General features: G+C 49.8%; 1 protein-coding gene across 3 annotated transcripts in view; it reads left to right on the top strand.

Moving 5' to 3' along the window:
- The window catches only part of LOC141220313 (lysophospholipid acyltransferase 2-like), a 206,523-nt gene that overhangs the window by 122,352 nt on the left and 65,060 nt on the right, over nt 1-19,111 (top strand). The gene's annotated exons all lie outside the window — the stretch shown is intronic.

The raw sequence follows: 19,111 nt of genomic DNA, 5'->3' as shown, positions 1-19,111 counted from the left end.
ATCCCAGTGAAACGCCTCTCACCCAGCCAAACCAGATCTCACACTTTGCACTGATGAGGGCAGTACCCTGGAACACAGTGTCTGCAAATTGAGATTCTGGTTCTGGCTTTTATCCTAAGTCATGTGATAAGGCTCGTTAAAGGGTCACTATTGACTTTTAGGATTGCTACTTCCTGTAGGTGGCACTAGAGTTCTAGTCCTCTTCCTCTCTGAAGGGCAAATTTGCATATTTCCCAGAGGAGCATTGCGGCTTAAAAGTCTCCTCACCTTGACATGCTTAACATATCTTATATACAGTACATTGGATAGACACAATAAAGTCTTGGAAACTGACTACTAATATGTACCAGTTGGGGCTAATTTCTATAGGGTAAATTGTTACACTGCACTCTCATACTGCCTCCTAGATTTGGCCACCCACTTCCTAGATTTCACAATTTTGCATGAAAGTAGTTGGTCTAGAGTAGTGGTTCATTTAAATTATTTCAGTCTGTTAACAAGTTAGGATCAACTATGTACAAGTGTATCGGCGCTTAGTTACTGGTCTGTTTAGACTTGCCGACAAATTGTTGCCACTAGATAAATGCATGACATCAATCAGAAGTGGCAACAGGGATGCAAATGGGGAGGAGGAGTCTCGCAGGGCTCTGGTCCAGCGTCGACAGACTACCAACATAGCCAATTGGGAATCTTTTTTGCTTAACTCTAGAACAGGCCAATCGACATACAATTGTTCTATTCCTTTACACCATCAAGATATAGGCCACACACCTTGTTTATACTGGGTGATGCGCTGTCAGTAATATTTATTCCAGCATAACTGATCTAATGACCCAAAAAAAGAGCGCTTTGGTTGTTCGTTGTCTGACCACCGGCATGTTTACATGGGCCGATAAGTGTTCTTGTGAATGCTCACTTGCCGATCGTTGGCTTGTCTAAATGCACCCTAACATTTAATTTGCATGATTGACATATGCATACAGTTAGTTGCAGTTTTATAATTGCAACCACATGTTTTTGGTTGTATTGGCTGAACACAATTGAAAATAAATGTGAATAAGGGGTATTCCAGTTACTACAAATTCTTATATATCAACAAGGTAGGTAATAACTACTAGATCGGGTCCAACTGCTGAGACCACCTCCCCCAGTGATTGCGGATAGTCAAGAGCCGTACTGCAACAGACTCAGAAAGAATGGGGCATCAGTGAGCATAGGAAACTGCTGCTGTATTCAGACAAAGGAAACCAGTATTCCAATCTGGCAGGCAGCAGTGACTTGCAAGAGCTAGAAGTTATCAGTTAGTCTATGGATAGGTGACACATTTTAGCACTTAAATGGGCTTTGTATCTGTGAATTTGTTAAATTAATAGGAATTATGGAAACTACCTAAAAAAATGAAATCCTTAACTCGCATACAGTAGTGTTTAAAATAAGAACAGTCCAATAGGACTAACCAAATTAATAACTGTTTTTGGTATACATTATATGACCACATGTCAAACAATTTACCAGTTGGTGCAGTAAATTCTAAGAAAGCCAACAGACTCAGCATTCATGATCTGCATGTTTTTGAGTCTGAGTATTTGAATAATTAATTGAAACAGGGTGTGTTCAAAATAACAGCAGTGTGGAGATCAATTAGTGAGGTCAATCATTCTGTGAAGAAACAGGTGTGAATCAGGTGCCCCTTATTTAAGGGTGAAGCCAGCACATGTTGTATATGCATTTCTCCTTGAAAGCCTTAGAAATATAGGTCGTTCGAGACATTGTTTAGAAGAACAGCATACTTTGATTAAAAAGTTGATTGAAGAGGAAAAAAACTTATACAGAAGTGCAGACAATGATAGACTGTTCAGCTAAAATGATCTCCAATACTTTAAAATGGAAAGCAAAACCAGAGAGACGTGGAAGAAAACGGGAGACTATCTTTCAAATGGATCGAAGAATAGCCAGAATGGCAAAGGCTCAGCCAATGATCAGCTCCAGATCAAAGACTGTCTCGAGTTACCTGTGAGTACTGTGACAGTTAGAAGATGCCTGTGTGAAGCTAATCTCTTAGCAAGAAGTCTCCACAAAGGCCCACTGTTAAAAAAAAAAAGAAAAAGACATGTACTGAAGCAGATACAATTTGTAAGAGAACACATCAACTGGCCTAAAGAGAAATGAAGAAACATTTTGTGGATTGATCAAAGTAAAATTGTTCTTTTTGAGTCCAAGGGCTGCAAACAGTTTGTCAGACGACCCCCAAACTCTGCATTCAAGCCACAGTACATTCTGAAGACAGTGAAGCATGGTGGTGCAAGCATCATGATATGGGCATGTTTCTCTTACTATGGTGTCGGACCTATTTACCGCATATCAGGGATCATGGACCAGTTTGCATATATTAAAATACTTGAAGAGGTCATGTTGCCTTACACTGAAGAGGATATACCTTTGAAATGGGTGTTTCAATGAGACAACGACCCTAAACACACCAGTAAATTAGCAAAATCTTGGTTCCAGTCCAACATAATTGAGGTTATGGAGCGGCCAGCCCAATTCCCAGACCTTAATCCGATAGAACACTTGTGGGGTGACATCAAAAATGCCGTTTCTGAGGCAAAGCGAGCAAATGAAAAATGGGATGTAGTCAAAGCATCTTGTGTCAATAACAGTTGACAGATGCCAGAATTGGTTGACTCTATGTGTAACATACCTGGCGGCGTCCTTGCATGGTGGTCCATCTCCCACTGTGCAAGAGCGCGCACTTGATCTCCAGTCCAGAATGTCTCTCTGGCTTCCCTCCTTGCTGTCTGTTTGTCTGTTTTGGCTGCATAGGGCGACGCCCGCTGAACTTCCTGTTTCTTGTACCTGCTGCGGACACGCCCCTGTTGCACCTTCAGCCTATTGCTGTCCATCTTTGGGTATTTATACCACCTTCTTCCTCAAGATGGCGCCTGAGCATTGTGTCCTGTCAGTTGGCTTTTTGTCTCTGACGTGCCAGGTCCTATCCTGTTTTCCTGCCTGTTCTCCAGTTCTGTGTCTGAACTGTGGTCTGTTCTTGTGAACACGCTTCTAGCCTGTTCTTTCGCCTTCTAGGGGCTGTATTCCTAGATCTGCCTGTCTGTGCCTTGCGGTATCTGTTCCCGTCTGAACAGAGTCCTGTTTGTGTCCCAGCCTTGCTGTATTTGTTCCCGTTCCTCTGTTTCCAGTTGTCTGTGCCTTGCGGTATCTGTTCCCGTCTGAACAGAGTCCTGTTTGTGTCCCAGCCTTGCTGTATTTGTTCCCGTTCCTCGGTTCCTAGTTGTCTGTGCCTCGTTTCTACTTTAGCCTTTTCTCCCTTTTCCCTCTTTGTCTGTTTTCTGCGTCTTTCTGCAGAGTCTGAACTTGCTCCTAAATTCCTTCTCGTCGTCTCTGTACCTCTGTTGTGAATTTAGTGTACGCTCGCTACTTCTTTGTTAGTACTGTGTGGGTATCTGGCTCTGCCTTTCTCTTCCTGTCTGTTCCGTGTGAACAGAGCCCTGTCCCCCCTGCTCCTGCCTTCCTTGCCGCTCCGGCGGTTTCCGCTCTGCTCCTGCCTTGTTTGCCGCTCTGCGGTTCCCGCTCGGCTCCTGCCTTGTTTGCCGCTCTGCGGTTTCCGCTCTGCTCCTGCCTTCTTAGCCGCTCTGCGGTTTCCGCTCTGCTCCTGCCTTGTTTACCGCTCTGCGGTTTCCGCTCTGCTCCTGCTTAGCTTGCCGCTCTCGCGGTTTCTGCTCTGCTCCTGCCTTGCTTGCCGCTCCTGCGGTTTCTGCTCTGCTCCTGCTTTGCTTGCCGCTCCTGCGGTTTCTGCTCTGCTCCTGCCTTGTTTGCCGCTCTGCGGTTTCCGCTCTGCTCCTGCCTTGTTTACCGCTCTGCGGTTTCCGCTCTGCTCCTGCCTTGTTTACCGCTCTGCGGTTTCCGCTCTGCTCCTGCCTTGTTTACCGCTCTGCGGTTTCCGCTCTGCTCCTGCCTTGTTTGCCGCTCTTGCGGTTTCCACTCTGCTCTTGCCTTGCTTGCCGCTCCTGCGGTTTCTGCTCTGCATCTGCTCGCTGCTCCGGCAGTCCTGTCCTGCTCTGCTTCTGCTCGCTGCTCCGGCAGTCCCGTCCTGTTCTGCATCTGCTCGCTGCTCCGGCAGTCCTGTCCTGCTCTGCTCTTGCCCACCGCTTCGGGCGTTCCCTCTCTGCTGTGTTTGGCTACCGCATCTGCGGTTCTGTTTCTGTGACCCAGTCTGTACTGGGTCTTGTCCTCTCTGTGCTCCAGCCCGTCCTTTCTGCCAGTACCTCCCTGCCTGCATACTCGCCTGTATCCACCCGTCTGCATACCTGCCGTGTTCGCTTATATCCACCAGTCTGAGCCAGCCTAACCTGCCTGTTCCAGTAATCCCTGTGTGGGTCAACCCCCGTGTCCGGAGTTTGACCTGGAGTAGCACCTGGTCCCTCTGCCCGGTTTCTCCCTGGTGCACTGGCGTCGTATGCCGTCGTGCCACCTTGGTCGGATCGGCCAGATACTTAGTCACGCCCCTCCAGGCACTCTCCGGTTCATGGTCCAGTGGAACCACTTCTCCCGCACACGCCAGTCAGTCCGGGCAACATAGATGTGAAGCAGTTCTAAAAAACTGTGGGTATACAACTAAATATTAGATTATTGATTCACAGGAATGCTAAATCCTCAAAAACAGTATATATTGTGAGTTAGGTAAAGACAAATGCAGATGTGACACCCCAGGGGTCTGGTTGCCACAGTGATAGAGATATTACGCCTGAGAGCAGGTGGGAGGTCTCTTGGTCAGGGATCCTATGCATGCCACACCTCCTGCCCAGTCCTGGGAGGGGAAGAACTTCCCCTATATAAACCTAGGGCTGAGGCAGGGTTAGTGAGTAGAGAAGAAGTAGAGAAGAGAAGCAGCATAGGAAGAAACTACAGGAGCTCTGTAGGAGCAGTGCAACAAGGAGTCAGGGGCTGGCAGCTGCAGAGCTCGCCCTGACTGAGAAGATTTCTCACCGGACCCGGAGTCCGAGGCTGTGGGGACTAACTCCTATCCAGCAGCAGAAACCGACCGGCAGGGGATTGCAGGTCCTCTGGCCCAGAAACCCAAAGGCACGGTCACACGCGTGGGACCAGCACCGCCGTCGTGGAGTGGAAGCTACTAGAAGGCCCCGAGTCACCGGCCATACGGGTGAGCACCACACGGTACACTCAGGGACGTGGGCTACTTATACCCGCCTCTAGCAGGGTAGCCAGAAGAGTACAGTCAGTTTGGGAGGCCTACAACTCTGCCTGGCCAGGGGAGATCCCATCTGCTCAAGAACTGACCAGGCCCCAATCGCTAGCCAGTACTCCGGGAGGGTCTATCTTTGTCACCAGTAAAGACCCTGAACTACACCGTACCGTCTCCGAGTGGTTCCTGCTACCCCCATCGGCCACGTCGGCTGCCCTGAGGCCATACCCCTCCCGTTGGGGGTTATGCTATCACGCTGCACAATCCTACCACCGGCCTCAGCGGTCCGCCCTGCAGCAGCAGCTCCTTAGCTGTACTCAACGGGTGGCGTAGTCGTCCAACATCTACCGCTGATACAGCGCCACTTAGTCTGACTCCCTGGGCACGGACCGGATCACCGCCACGAGACTACAACCCTCAAGAGATCCGGCTCCGGGTAAGCTCCCGCGTGCGCAACGCAGCGCGACACAGGCCCAGGGGCGCGTCACAGACACTGGGCAGCACGGTGGCTCAGTGGTTAGCTCTGCAGCCTTACAGTGCTGGGGTCCTGGGTTCAAATCCCACCAAGGACAACATCTGCAATAAGTCAGCATGGGTTTCCTCTGGGTTCTCCAGTTTTCTCCCACACTCCAAAGACATACTGATAGGGAATTTAGATTGTGAGCCCCAATGGAGCCAGTTCCAATAACATCTGTAAAGCACTGTGTAATTAATGGCACTCTATAAGCGAGTAAAATAAATAAAATGTTCATTTTTTGTTATTTTCTGTAAAGCAGTTAAAAATTATATACATTTCTCTTCATGTTTTGAATTAGAAAACAGTGTGCAATGTTCCCAATGCATGGAAATAAAAACTAGTATAAAGATTTTGTGCTTAACTCTTGTTTTTGAACACACTGCTATTATTTTGACCACTACTGTACATCTTATTAGGGAGATCCCGGTTTTCCCATAGTGAATAGGACTGAACAATTCCCATTCTCTAAATTGTAATAATAATAATATTTTTTATTTCTATACTGCCAACGTATTCGTTAGCACTTTACACTTCAGAGGGAACTTGTACAGACATTACAGCGTAACACATACCAAGAGGAGTGAGGGCCCTGCTCACAAACTTACAATCTATGAGGAAATAGGGTAGACACCAAAGGTAAATGTTAAAATTGCTTGTAGTGTATGATCCAGCCATCAATATAATAAATAGGGCGTTCTAACAATGCTGCATGATCCAGTCACCAGCCAGTACTGGTACAAGTACAGTCACAGAGTGCTTGTTAAGTGCTTGGAGGGTGTGTAAACAGAAAATACTAAGAAAAAATTAGGAAGAGCAAAAAGGGAAGAGTTAGATTTGTGATGTGAGGTGACAGGCCAGTCTGAAGAAATGCGTTTTTATGGCTGGGCACACTTGAAACTGTGACTACTGGGAATGAATCAAATTGTCTGGGGTAGTGCATTCCAGAGAAATGGCACAGCGGGAGAGGTCTTTGAGACGGGAGTGGAAGGTTCGGATTATAGAGGATGTTGGTGACGCGCCCCTGGGCCTGTGTCGCGCTGCGGTGCGCACGCGGGAGCTTACCCGGAGCCGGATCCGTGGAGGGTTGTAGTCTCGTGGCGGTGACCCGGTCCGTGCCCAGGGAGTCAAACTGGACGGCAGTCTACTAGTAGTAAATAGTTGATGACTACGCCACCCGTTGAGTGCAGCCAGGGAGCTGCTGCTGCGGGGCAGACCGCTGAGGCCGATGGTAGGATTATGCAGCGTGATAGTATAACCCCCAACGGGAGGGGTATGGTCTCAGGGCAGCCGACGTGGATGATGGGGGTAGCAGGAACCACTCAGAGACGGTACGGTGTAGTTCAGGGTCTTTACTGGTAACAACGATAGACCCTCCCGGAGTACTTGCTAGCGAACGGGGCCTGGTCAGTCCTTGAGCAGATGGGATCTCCCCTGGCCAGGCGTAGTTGTAGGCCTCCCAAACTGACTGTACTCTTCTGGCTACCTTGCTAGAAGCTGATGTAAGTAGCCCACGTCCCTGAGTGTACCGTGTGGTGCTCACCCGTATGGCCGGTGACTCGGGGCCTTCTAATGGCTTCCGCTCCACGATGGCGGTGCTGGTCCCACGCGTGTGACCGTGCCTTCGGGCTTCTGGGCCAGAGGACCTGAAATCCCCTGCCTGACGGATTCTGCTGCTGGGTAGGAGTTAGTCCCCACAGCCTCGGACTCCGGGTCCGGAAAGAAGTCTTCTTAGTCAGGGCGAGCTCTGCAGCTGCCAGCCCCTGACTCCTTGTAACTCTGCTGTTTCCTATGCTGCTTCTTGTCTCTACTCCACTTGTCTGACTCACCCTGCCTCAGCCCCGGGTTTATACAGGGGAAGTTCTTCCCCTCCCAAGACTGGGCAGGAGGTGTGGCATGCACAGGATCCCTGACCAAAGGACCTCCCACCTGCTCTCAGACATAACATTACATTACTGTGGAAAACCAGACCCCTGGGGTGCCACATTCCCCCCTAGTGAAATTTAGTACTCCGGGACTAAACACATTTAGAAAAACATAACAAGGCAAAAACATTAATAATACAATAAGAAAACATATAAAGATGGTTACGGCGTGTCCGCAACCGGGTGCAGTCTCTGAAGAGAGCAAGGTGTCCATTTCACCAACACAGGGAGACGTAACCAGGTAGGGGTCTGTCCTACCCCGAGTCCTTAACAGTCTCTAGTCCATCCTGGGTTACGCTCCAACTATGTACAAGGATTCCCGGTAAATCCACCAAGGATTCCTAAAAATAACTAGAAACACAAAATTATACACAAGCAACAAGACACAGAAAAACATAAATAAAACAATTTATACACTTTAAATTCTCCAGCGTGCGGGTAACTGGCCTCTAGTGGCCCGAGTGGACCTACGGAGCTGACTGTCTGGCCCTGAACTACAGGGTGTAGGAGCTGTCAAGGGTAAACTGGGCAGCTGTCTACCGGCTCTTTGTCTCACTAGGGGTACGGCAGGCTCACTATAAGCAGAGGGTTGATTCTCCTGTTCTGCTTGTGTGGAGTCTTCTGCCTCCTGGACCGGCTGTTCTTCCAGCTCTACCCGTTGCTCCGTAGGTTCTTGGGATGATGGTTGGAGGAAGGTGAGTACGGGTACCACAACTGCACCATTGACTTGAGTCCAAGACTGAGGGAAGTCCCCGAGCACGGTACTAACCATATCTTCCCTTTCTTCCACGGGTCGATGGTCTTCTTGTTCCTCTTCAGGGTTCCTCAGTTGTTCGGGACACTTCTTCAGGTGGTCCCGGGATACAATGGCTGTGGTTTCCCCTCCGTCTTTACTGATGGTACAGACCTTCGGGTTCTCGTGGCTTGAGGGCAGTACGGTGTACGGGTCCTTCTCCCACTGGTCGTCCAACTTGTGGAGCCGTCTCTTCCTCTTCAAGACCTGCTCTCCGGGTACCAGGGGAACAGCGGGAGCATACTGGTTGTAAGTTTTCTCTTGTCTTTCCCTAGCCTGACAGAGACTTCGCTCCACGCTCTCCTGTACTCTCCGGTACTGCTGCTGCCTCTCTGTGTCCCAGTCTGTTTCTGGTGAAGTGTCCTCGGGGGTCAGGACTCCCATTTCCAGGTCAACAGGTAACTTACCAGGTCTTGCCCTCATTAGGTAAGCCGGGGTACAGTTGGTGGAACCTACCGGGATGTGGTTGTATAGGTCCACCAGATCGGGCAACTTTTCAGGCCACAGACTGCGTTCTTCCAGGGGCAACGTTTTTAGAAGATCCATTACCACCTGGTTCATTTTTTCACAAAGTCCATTAGTCTGCGGATGGTAGGGTGTCGTCCTTATCTTCCGGCAGCCATACAGATTGCAGAATTCCTGAAAGACCTCCGCTTCAAAGGCAGGTCCCTGGTCCGTCAGCACTTGGTCCGGGTACCCGTGTGGACGGCAGAAGTGCTGCTGGAAGGCTCTAGCTGCTGTTTGAGCCGTTAAGTCCTTGACGGGGACGACAACCAAGAACCGGGAGTAATGATCCACGATGGTTAACGCGTAGACGTAGCCACTTCTGCTTGGGGTCAGTTTTACATGATCCAAGGCTACCAGTTCCAACGGTTGCCGGGTGACGATGGACTGCAGGGGAGTCTTCTGGCTGGCTCGGTCCTTCCTTCTCAGGTTGCACGGGCCACAATCTCTGCACCACTTCTCGATGGTTCCCCTCATGCCTACCCAGTGGAACCGCTCGCGCAGCAGGAACTCCAGCTTTTTCCACCCAAAGTGTCCAGCTCCGTCGTGGTATGCCTCCATCACCATGGCTGCGTCTCTTCGTGGCACCACTACTTGCCAGAGTAATTCATGCGTCCGGGAGTTAACCATTCTGCGGCACAACTTCCCTTTGTAAAGGAACAGTCGACTCTTCTCTGCCCATAGTTGTTTGGCTTCCTCCGGAGCGTCTGGTTCAAGGCGAGCCTCCGGCCGAGTCAGCATCTCCTTCACCAGTCGGACGGCAGGGTCGCTGTCTTGCGTTTCCGCCCAGTTGTAGTGGGGTAAGGGGTTCAACGTAGCAGCCTGCTTACTCCTTACCCGGTGGGAATACTGAATAGTCCCATGACGGTGGAACGCAGGGAGTTCAACTTCTTCCAGTCCCTCCGGATCTTCTCCTCCGTCCGGCAGGTTGGGCATCCTGGACAGGGCGTCCGCGTTGGTATTGGAGCGTCCTGCACGGTATTTAATTGTGAACTCGTAGTTGGACAGACGGGCCATCCACCTCTGCTCCAGGGCACCGAGTCTTGCCGTGTCCAGGTGTGTCAGCGGGTTGTTATCCGTGTACACGGTGAACCGGGAAGAAGCGAGGTAATGCTTAAAGCGCTCAGTGATTGCCCATACTACGGCCAGGAACTCTAACTTAAATGAGCTGTAATTCTCGGGATTCCTTTCGGTGGGTCGCAGTTTTCGGCTGGCGTAGGCGATTACTCGTTCCTTCCCCTGCTGGATCTGGGACAGTACGGCTCCTAGCCCGATGTTACTGGCGTCGGTGTAGAGGATAAAGGGCTGGCTATAATCTGGGTACGCCAGGATTTCGTCCCCCGTGAGGGCCATCTTCAGCTGGCGGAAGGACTCTTCTTCCAGCTCTTCCCATTTGAAGGGCGGCTTCTGGTTCTTGGCCTTCCGGGACTGGCCTATCAGGAGGTCCTGCATAGGTGCTGCCTTTTTGGTGAAACCGGGAATAAACCTTCGGTAGTAGCCTACCAACCCGAGGAACTGCCGCACTTCTTTTACGCTGGAGGGGCTTGGCCATTCCTTAATTGCGGTGATTTTATCAGGGTCGGGAGCCACTCCGTCAGCGCTCACTACGTGTCCCAGGTACTGCACCTTTGGTTTCAGGAGGTGACACTTGGAGGGTTTCACCTTTAGGCCGTAACTCGCCAGAGCCTCGAACACTTCCGCCAGGTGTTTCAGGTGGTCCTCATACGTCTTGGAATATACGATGACATCGTCCAGGTACAACAGGACCGTCTCGAAGTTTCTGTGGCCCAGACAACACTCCATTAGGCGTTGGAAGGTTCCTGGTGCGTTGCAGAGTCCGAACGGCATGCAGGTGAACTCGCTAAGTCCCATCGGGGTGGTGAATGCGGTCTTCTCCCGGTCCGCCTCTGCTACAGGAACCTGCCAGTACCCGCTAGTGAGATCCAAGGTAGAGAAGAAGTTAGCAGATCTTAAAGCAGCCAATGACTCCTCTATCCTTGGTAAGGGGTACGCATCCTTGTGTGTGATACGGTTGATTTTCCGGTAATCTACACACATCCTCATGGTGTTGTCTTTCTTTTTGACTAAAACTAATGGGGCTGCCCAGGGGCTACAACTATCCCGGATTACCCCAGCCTCCTTCATGTCTCTAAGCATCCCCTTGGCGTGTTGGTAATGTGCAGGGGGTACGGGTCGATACCTCTCTTTTATGGGAGGATGATCTCCCGTGGGGATGCGATGTTCTACCCCCTTGACTCGCCCGAAGTCTAACGGGTGTTTACTAAACACTCTCTCATACTCTTGAACCACCCGATAGACTCCTTGTTTCTGATGTGAGGGAGTGGAGTCAGTACCCAGATGTAGTTGCTGACACCAGTCCTCCATGTCTTTCTTAGAGCCGTTACCTTCCTCCGGGTGAGATGGAGGCAAGGGTTCCACAGATTGTATAGAATTTTGATTAGTGATATATAATTTGGCTAGCGTGGCATACCGGGGCAGGTACACTTCCCTCTCCCCGATATTTATTATGCGAACGGGCACCCTCCCATGGCGTACATTGACGACCCCCCGTGCTGTCAAAATGGTGGGCCTACTGTCTGAGTAAACTGGTTCTACCATTGCCTGGTAATCTCTACCTCTCAGACCAATAGCTGCCCGGCACCAAATCATCATTTCACTTTTTGGGGGCATGGCAATAGGAAAAGGGTCACACATTCTTACGCTACCAATCTCACCGCCGGAGAGTTCCACTTGTTGCCGTTGCATCAGTGCCCGGATCTCTTTCTGGAGCACCCGCTGCTCGCCGGAGCTGGCATTCTTGGCAACCTGCTGTAAAAGGAAAATCACCTCTGCAAGACAATTTTCAATTACATTAGTTCCTAGAGTTATTTTTGGGTGACTCTCATGTTTATCAATATCTACAATGATCAGTCCCTGTGCAGCCAGTTCGACTCTACCAATTTTGATGGTCACCTCTTTAAATCCGATCTGTGGCACGGGCTGACCATTGCTGGCGATGATACTCAAGTCGTCGTCGGGGTAGCGGGTAATATCCGAGTCATTCCAGTACTGCTTGAAGAGCACGTACGGGATGGTGGTGACCTGTGACCCGGTGTCCAGTAGGGCACTCATGGGAATGCCATCCAGTACCACAGGCAAGACTGGACGTCCTCCCACATATCTGTCGCGCCAGTTCGATGGGCCTGGTGATCTTTTTCCTGGGGGTTGGCCCTCTACCCCAGGTTGTGCCCGTTTAAAGAACAGTACCTTGCCATATGTCCGGGTTGATTGCAGCGGCGGCAGATGGGTCGTCCGTCCTCACTGTATCGGTCACTGGGTCTTCCTCTGGCCGGTGGGGTCCTCCTTGGTCGACGCCACGGGATGTCCTCCGGTCCGGATGCCAGCTGGATCTTCCCTGGGGTGGAAACCTGTAAAGACTGCACAGTTCGGGTTAGCGCAGCAACGCTCTTAGCTAGCTCTTGGACCTGATGGTGTAGGTCTGGAGCCGGGTCATTGTCCAAAGCCTGCGCATCAGCTCCCACAGGCCCTGCTGACAAGGGCGCCGCCTCCCGGTAGTAAGTGGTAGTGGGGCGTCTGTGGGTCACAACGCCACCTGGTGCCGGTTCTCGGAGCACCCGGATGGCTCTGTCCTTGAACTGTGCAAAGTCCAGATGGGGATCCTGTAAGGCCATTGCCCGCAACTGGGTTCGGTGGGCATTGCAATATAAACCCTCTATAAATTGTTCAGTCAACAGCCTGTCCTCGTTTCCCACCCCATCAGGGTCGGTCTGCTTTATGGCCCTCAGGGCCTCTTGTAGGTTTAGTGCATAGTCCCTTATACTCTCATGCGCTCGCTGCTTGCACCCGTAGAATCTAAGCTTAATCTCGGCTGAGGTGCGGGTATCAAAGGTGTCCTTCAGCCGGGTTAGTATCCCTGCGACAGTCTTCCTCCCAGGTGGCCAGGATTTTACTTCCCTTTTGGCTGCCCCTGTTAGTTGGGCCACCAGGATGCTCACTTTTTGCTCTTCTGTGAGGGGGTACACCTGGAAGAGGCTATCCAGCTTTTCTCTAAAGTCATGCAGGGTATGTGACTCCCCTGAGTACTGGGGTAGCCAAGCTGCTCCCGGGATATAGGGCATGGTGAAGGGCATAACTGCAGCAGCGGTAGCGCTGGCGGGGGTTGAGGCAGTGAAGCTCTCCTCCGTATCCGACATCTTCCTCCCCCCTAGTGGACCGTGGCCTACCTTGCGATGATCCTCTTCCGTAGGCCGCGGCTCCGCAGTGGATCGTCAGGGTTGAGGACCTTCCGTCGCGCTCCTGTGACGTCGGCGTCTGCTGGGCTCCTTCCAGGACCTTACGCAACGTCCGGACGTGAGGCGGGGCTTCAGTTCTCGCGCGCTTTCGGAGTCCACGCCCCTTTTCTTCCCGCGCGGCGTCCTCAAGATGGCGTCCAATGGCGGGAAAACTCCACGGATGGCGGGAAGAAGGTCGAAGATGGCGCCGGATGGCGGGAAAACTTCGCGGATGGCGGGAAGAAGGTAGAAGATGGCGCCGGATGGCGGGAAACCTCCACGGATAGCGGGAATCTTCACCACTGGTAAGTTTGAACAGTCTTTGCTTTTTCAGGCACGCAGTACCCGGTGGTTGCGGGCACGAAATCCTGCCGACTACGCCAAAGTTGACGCGCCCCTGGGCCTGTGTCGCGCTGCGGTGCGCACGCGGGAGCTTACCCGGAGCCGGATCCGTGGAGGGTTGTAGTCTCGTGGCGGTGACCCGGTCCGTGCCCAGGGAGTCAAACTGGACGGCAGTCTACTAGTAGTAAATAGTTGATGACTACGCCACCCGTTGAGTGCAGCCAGGGAGCTGCTGCTGCGGGGCAGACCGCTGAGGCCGATGGTAGGATTATGCAGCGTGATAGTATAACCCCCAACGGGAGGGGTATGGTCTCAGGGCAGCCGACGTGGATGATGGGGGTAGCAGGAACCACTCAGAGACGGTACGGTGTAGTTCAGGGTCTTTACTGGTAACAACGATAGACCCTCCCGGAGTACTTGCTAGCGAACGGGGCCTGGTCAGTCCTTGAGCAGATGGGATCTCCCCTGGCCAGGCGTAGTTGTAGGCCTCCCAAACTGACTGTACTCTTCTGGCTACCTTGCTAGAAGCTGATGTAAGTAGCCCACGTCCCTGAGTGTACCGTGTGGTGCTCACCCGTATGGCCGGTGACTCGGGGCCTTCTAATGGCTTCCGCTCCACGATGGCGGTGCTGGTCCCACGCGTGTGACCGTGCCTTCGGGCTTCTGGGCCAGAGGACCTGAAATCCCCTGCCTGACGGATTCTGCTGCTGGGTAGGAGTTAGTCCCCACAGCCTCGGACTCCGGGTCCGGAAAGAAGTCTTCTTAGTCAGGGCGAGCTCTGCAGCTGCCAGCCCCTGACTCCTTGTAACTCTGCTGTTTCCTATGCTGCTTCTTGTCTCTACTCCACTTGTCTGACTCACCCTGCCTCAGCCCCGGGTTTATACAGGGGAAGTTCTTCCCCTCCCAAGACTGGGCAGGAGGTGTGGCATGCACAGGATCCCTGACCAAAGGACCTCCCACCTGCTCTCAGACATAACATTACATTACTGTGGAAAACCAGACCCCTGGGGTGCCACATTGGTCTTTACTTCATTAATGGAACAGAGGGCACAGGTATGCTGGTAGACAGAGATGAGGGAGGAGATGTAGGGCATTGCAGAACTGTGGAGAGCTTTGTGGATGAGAGTGATAAGTTTATATTGCACTCTGCAGTGGTTGGGCAACCAGTGCAATGACTGGCACAGGGGGAGGCATCTCTGTCCCTCAAGCCACAGCGGATACACCTTTTCTCCGGGTGTTAAGTTTGTTATCCTTGCTTCAGTCTTTTTAGGGTAACAGGTGTTTTCATTTACTTATTTGTCTGCCCTATCTACTTTCACGTGCGGCTTAATATACTTTACCCCTGCTTTTATTTCCTGCTGGTGGTAGTCTCATTTGGATGTCCCGACATACTTCTGTAGTTTAAGTAAGTCAGTGAAAGACCAGCTGTTTATGTTCTTTACCCTGCACTTACCTTCTGTTTCTTTTTAGGAAGTAGACAGCATATTCTCTAACAGTACATACTTAATCCTTAATTTTGTTGTTCGTTGTTTGTTTTACTCACTCTGGGATCTCGTCCTATTTCAACACACTTTCCCTTCTGTGGTAACTGCACTCTGCATTGCCCTCCAGTTCTTTAGGAGGAACGTGAAGCGCTCGACTGCCTTTCAGCCAGCATAGATCTGAGTTGCCATTGTCTAGTCTGTGGTTAGGGATATCTCAACTTGTGTAGGAACCACTAGGGACTGCGGGGTCAGGATCTCTAGTCTGTACAGGAACCGGCCTGTTCTGTTGTAGTTTTTAATGTGTTACCTATTTTCCCGAATGAGTTGCTACACTATCATAATAGGAGGCAAAGATACATACATACCGGATGAAAGAGAGAGGTTAAATATTTTAGTTAGACTGGTGGTGATAGCTAGGGAGAGGGACTGGAGGAGGTGAGAGGCAATAGGGTCATTGGTGCAGGTAGTAGGGCGAGAAAAAGTGAGGCGCCTTGAAACTTCTTTTGTGACTGGTGCAAAGACAGAAAGTGAACTTGATGAAGTGCGAGAGGAAAGAAAATGCATGATATTAGGGGATTTGGAAAAAAATTCCTATTCGATATGGTTAATTTTTTCTTTCAAATAATTGGCCAGATCGTCAGTGCTGTAAAAACCAAATCAAGGCAGCAAAGATTGAGACAGAGAGACTCAGTGCCAGAGAAAGTAAAAATAATCCCAAAATATTCGTTAACCCCTTTACAACCCATGACGCATTAATACGCGTCTGTGCCCTGGGCTTTAAGAGCCTGACCCGTATTAGTACGTCATCGCGATCGAGCGCGCACACAGGCTGTGCGGGCGCGATCGCTGCCAGGTGTCAGCTGATTGTCACAGCTGACACCCGGTACTATGTGCAGGGAGCGGTCCCGCACCGCTCCCGGCACATTATCCCCCGCAATGCTGCGATCGAACTGGATCGCAGAATTGCGGTGGCGAGGGGAGGTGATCGGTATGCTCACCTCCTCTTCCGGCCTCCAGCGCTGTCTGCCGCGGCTTCCCGGGTGTTGCCATGACGACCCAATGTCGTCATGACAACATCCGGGTCACCAGGCAGCAGGAACATTGTTTGGTCATGCGCAGTGCACGACCAAACAATGTTCACACTGTGCAGCGCTGACTGCCTGCATGGCACAGGGATGGTGCTCCATCCCTATGCTGTGCAGGCGATCAGAATAAAAAAAGTTAAAGTCCCAGAGTGGGACAAAGTGAAAAAGTGTAAAAACTCAGAGAAAGTGAAAAAAAAAAAAAAAATTGTAAAAATATTTAAAAAAAAATAAAAAAAAGAATCCACCAAAAATAAAAATATAATGTACCCATCAATAAATATTATTATGAAAAAAAAGCAAACAAACAATAAAAGTACACATATTTGGTATCGCCGCGTCCGGAACGACCTGACCTATAAAACCGTCCCACTAGTTAACCCCTTCAGTGAACACGGTAAAAAAAAAAAAAACAAAGCAAAGCAAAAAGCAATTCTTTATCATCATACCGACAAACAAAAAATGGAATAACACGCGATAAAAAAGACGAATATAAATAAAAATGGTACCGCTGAAAACGTCATCTTGTCCCGCAAAAAACAAGCTGACATACAGCTCCATCATCCAAAAAATCAAAAAGTTATAGCTCTCAGAATAAAGCGATGCAAAAAAATAATTTTTTCTATAAAATAGCTTTTATTGTGTAAAAGCGCCAAAACATAGAAAAACGATATAAATGTGGTACCATTGTAAACATACTGACCCAAAGAATAAAGCTGCCTTATCAATTTTACCACACGCGGAACAGAATAAAAAAAAAAAACTATTCTTGAATTGTTGGTTTTTGTTTATTCTGCCTCCCAAAAATCGGAATAGAAAGCGATCAAAAAATGTCACGTGCCTGAAAATGGCACCAATAAAAACGTCAACTCATCCCGCAAAAAACAAGCCGTCACATGACTCTGTCTGCCAAAATATGGAAAAATTCTAGCTCTCAAAATATGGCGATGCAAAAACTAGATTTTACAAAAAATGCGTCTTTTAGTGTGTGACAGCTGTCAATCATAAAAACCCCATATGATTCTGGTATCACTGTAATCGCACCGACCCGAAGAATAAAGTCGTCTAATCACTTATACCACACGAGGAACGGCGTAAAAAATAAACTCTAGGGTTAGGGTTGTGCTAGGGTTAGGGTTGGGCTAGGGTTAGGGCTGGGGTTGGGGTTAGGGTTGGGGTTAGGGTTTTGATGGGGTTGGGATTTTTTTCAAAAGTAAGAAAAAAAGATGATGATATGGCGACTAGTGTTAAGCGCAAGTGCTCGCTACTTGAGTTTGCATCGGGTGCTCTGGTATGCATTTAGTATCGTGGGTATTTGAGTGACATGCTCGAGTCTCCGCCCCATATGCTTCGCGGCCAAAAAAACTTTGCACGGATTGCCTGCCATGCACGAGCGATCCCCGCATGTTTTTTTTTGGGTGTCTAATAACCGTGAAACATGCGGGGCAGGGACTCGAGCATGTCACTCGAGCACACGCAGTACATGGTGCATACCTGAGTACCCGATGCAAACTCAAGTAGCGAGCACTTGCGCTCAAGACTAATGACAACTTATTCAATATGATGACCTAATGTTATGAAATTCTGTGTCGTTCCTCTGGGTTCAAAATGTTCACTATACCCCTTGATAAAATCCTTGAGGGGTCTAGTTTCCAAAATAGGGTCACTTATGGGGGGTTTCCACTGTTTAGGCACACAGGGGCTCTCCAAACGCGACATGGTGTCCGCTAACAAATTGAATGGAAAATGGGCTCAAATTGTTAGCGGACACCATGTTGCGTTTGGAGAGCCCCTGTGTGCCTAAACATTGGAGCTCCCCCACAAGTGACCCCATTTTGGAAACTAGACCCCCCAAGGCACCTATCTATATGCATAGTGAGCACTTGGAAACCCCAGGTGCTTCACAAATTGATTCGTAAAAATGAAAAAGTGGAAAAAAAAATACTTTTTAATTTTTACGAATCAATTTGTCAAGCACCTAGGGGTTCCAAGTGCTCACTATGCATCTAGATAGGTGCCTTGGGGGGTCTAGTTTCCAAAATTGGGTCACTTATGGGGAAGCTCCAATGTTTAGACACACAGGGGCTCTCCAAACGCGACATGGTTCCAATTTGTTAACGGACACCATGTCACATTTGGAGAGTCCCTGTGTGCCTAAACATTGGAGCTCCTCCACAAGTGACCCCATTTTGGAAACTAGACCCCCCAAGTCACCTATCTAGATGCATAGTGAGCACTTGGAACCCCCAGGTGCTTCACAAATTGATTCGTAAAAATGAAAAAGTGGGAAAAAAAAACCACTTTTTTATTTTTACGGATTAATTTGTGAAGCACCTGGGGGTTCCAAGTGCTCACTATGCATCTAGATAGGTGCCTTGGGGGGTCTAGTTTCCAAAATGGGGTCACTTGTGGGGGAGCTCCAATGTTTAGGCACAGAGGGGCTCTCCAAACGCAACATGGTGTCCGCTAACAATTTGAGCCGATTTTCCATTCAATTTGTTAGCGGACACCATGTCTTGTTTGGAGAGCCCCTGTGTGCCTAAACATTGGAGCTCCCTAACAAGTGACCCCATTTTGGAAACTAGACCCCCCAAGGCACCTATCTAGATGCATAGTGAGCACTTGGAACCCCCAGGTGCTTCACAAATTGATTTGTAAAAATGAAAAAGTGGAAAAAAAAATACTTTTTAATTTTTACGAATCAATTTGTGAAGCACCTAGGGGTTCCAAGTGCTCACTATGCATCTAGATAGGTGCCTTGGGGGGTCTAGTTTCCAAAATGGGGTCACTTATGGGGGAGCTCCAATGTTTAGACACACAGGGGCTCTCCAAACGCAACATGGTTCCAGTTTGTTAAGGGACACCATGTCACGTTTGGAGAGTCCCTGTGTGCCTAAACATTGGAGCTCCCCCAAAAGTGACCCCATTTTGAAAACTAGACCCCCCAAGGCACC

Source organism: Phyllobates terribilis, unplaced genomic scaffold (genome assembly GCF_046119375.1).
Source record: "Phyllobates terribilis strain yellow unplaced genomic scaffold, ASM4611937v1 Scaffold_2__4_contigs__length_985480577, whole genome shotgun sequence".
In the NCBI taxonomy this organism is placed as follows: domain Eukaryota; kingdom Metazoa; phylum Chordata; class Amphibia; order Anura; family Dendrobatidae; genus Phyllobates; species Phyllobates terribilis.
Note: the sequence above shows the minus strand (reverse complement) of the source record. Positions and strands in the feature narration are given on the sequence as shown.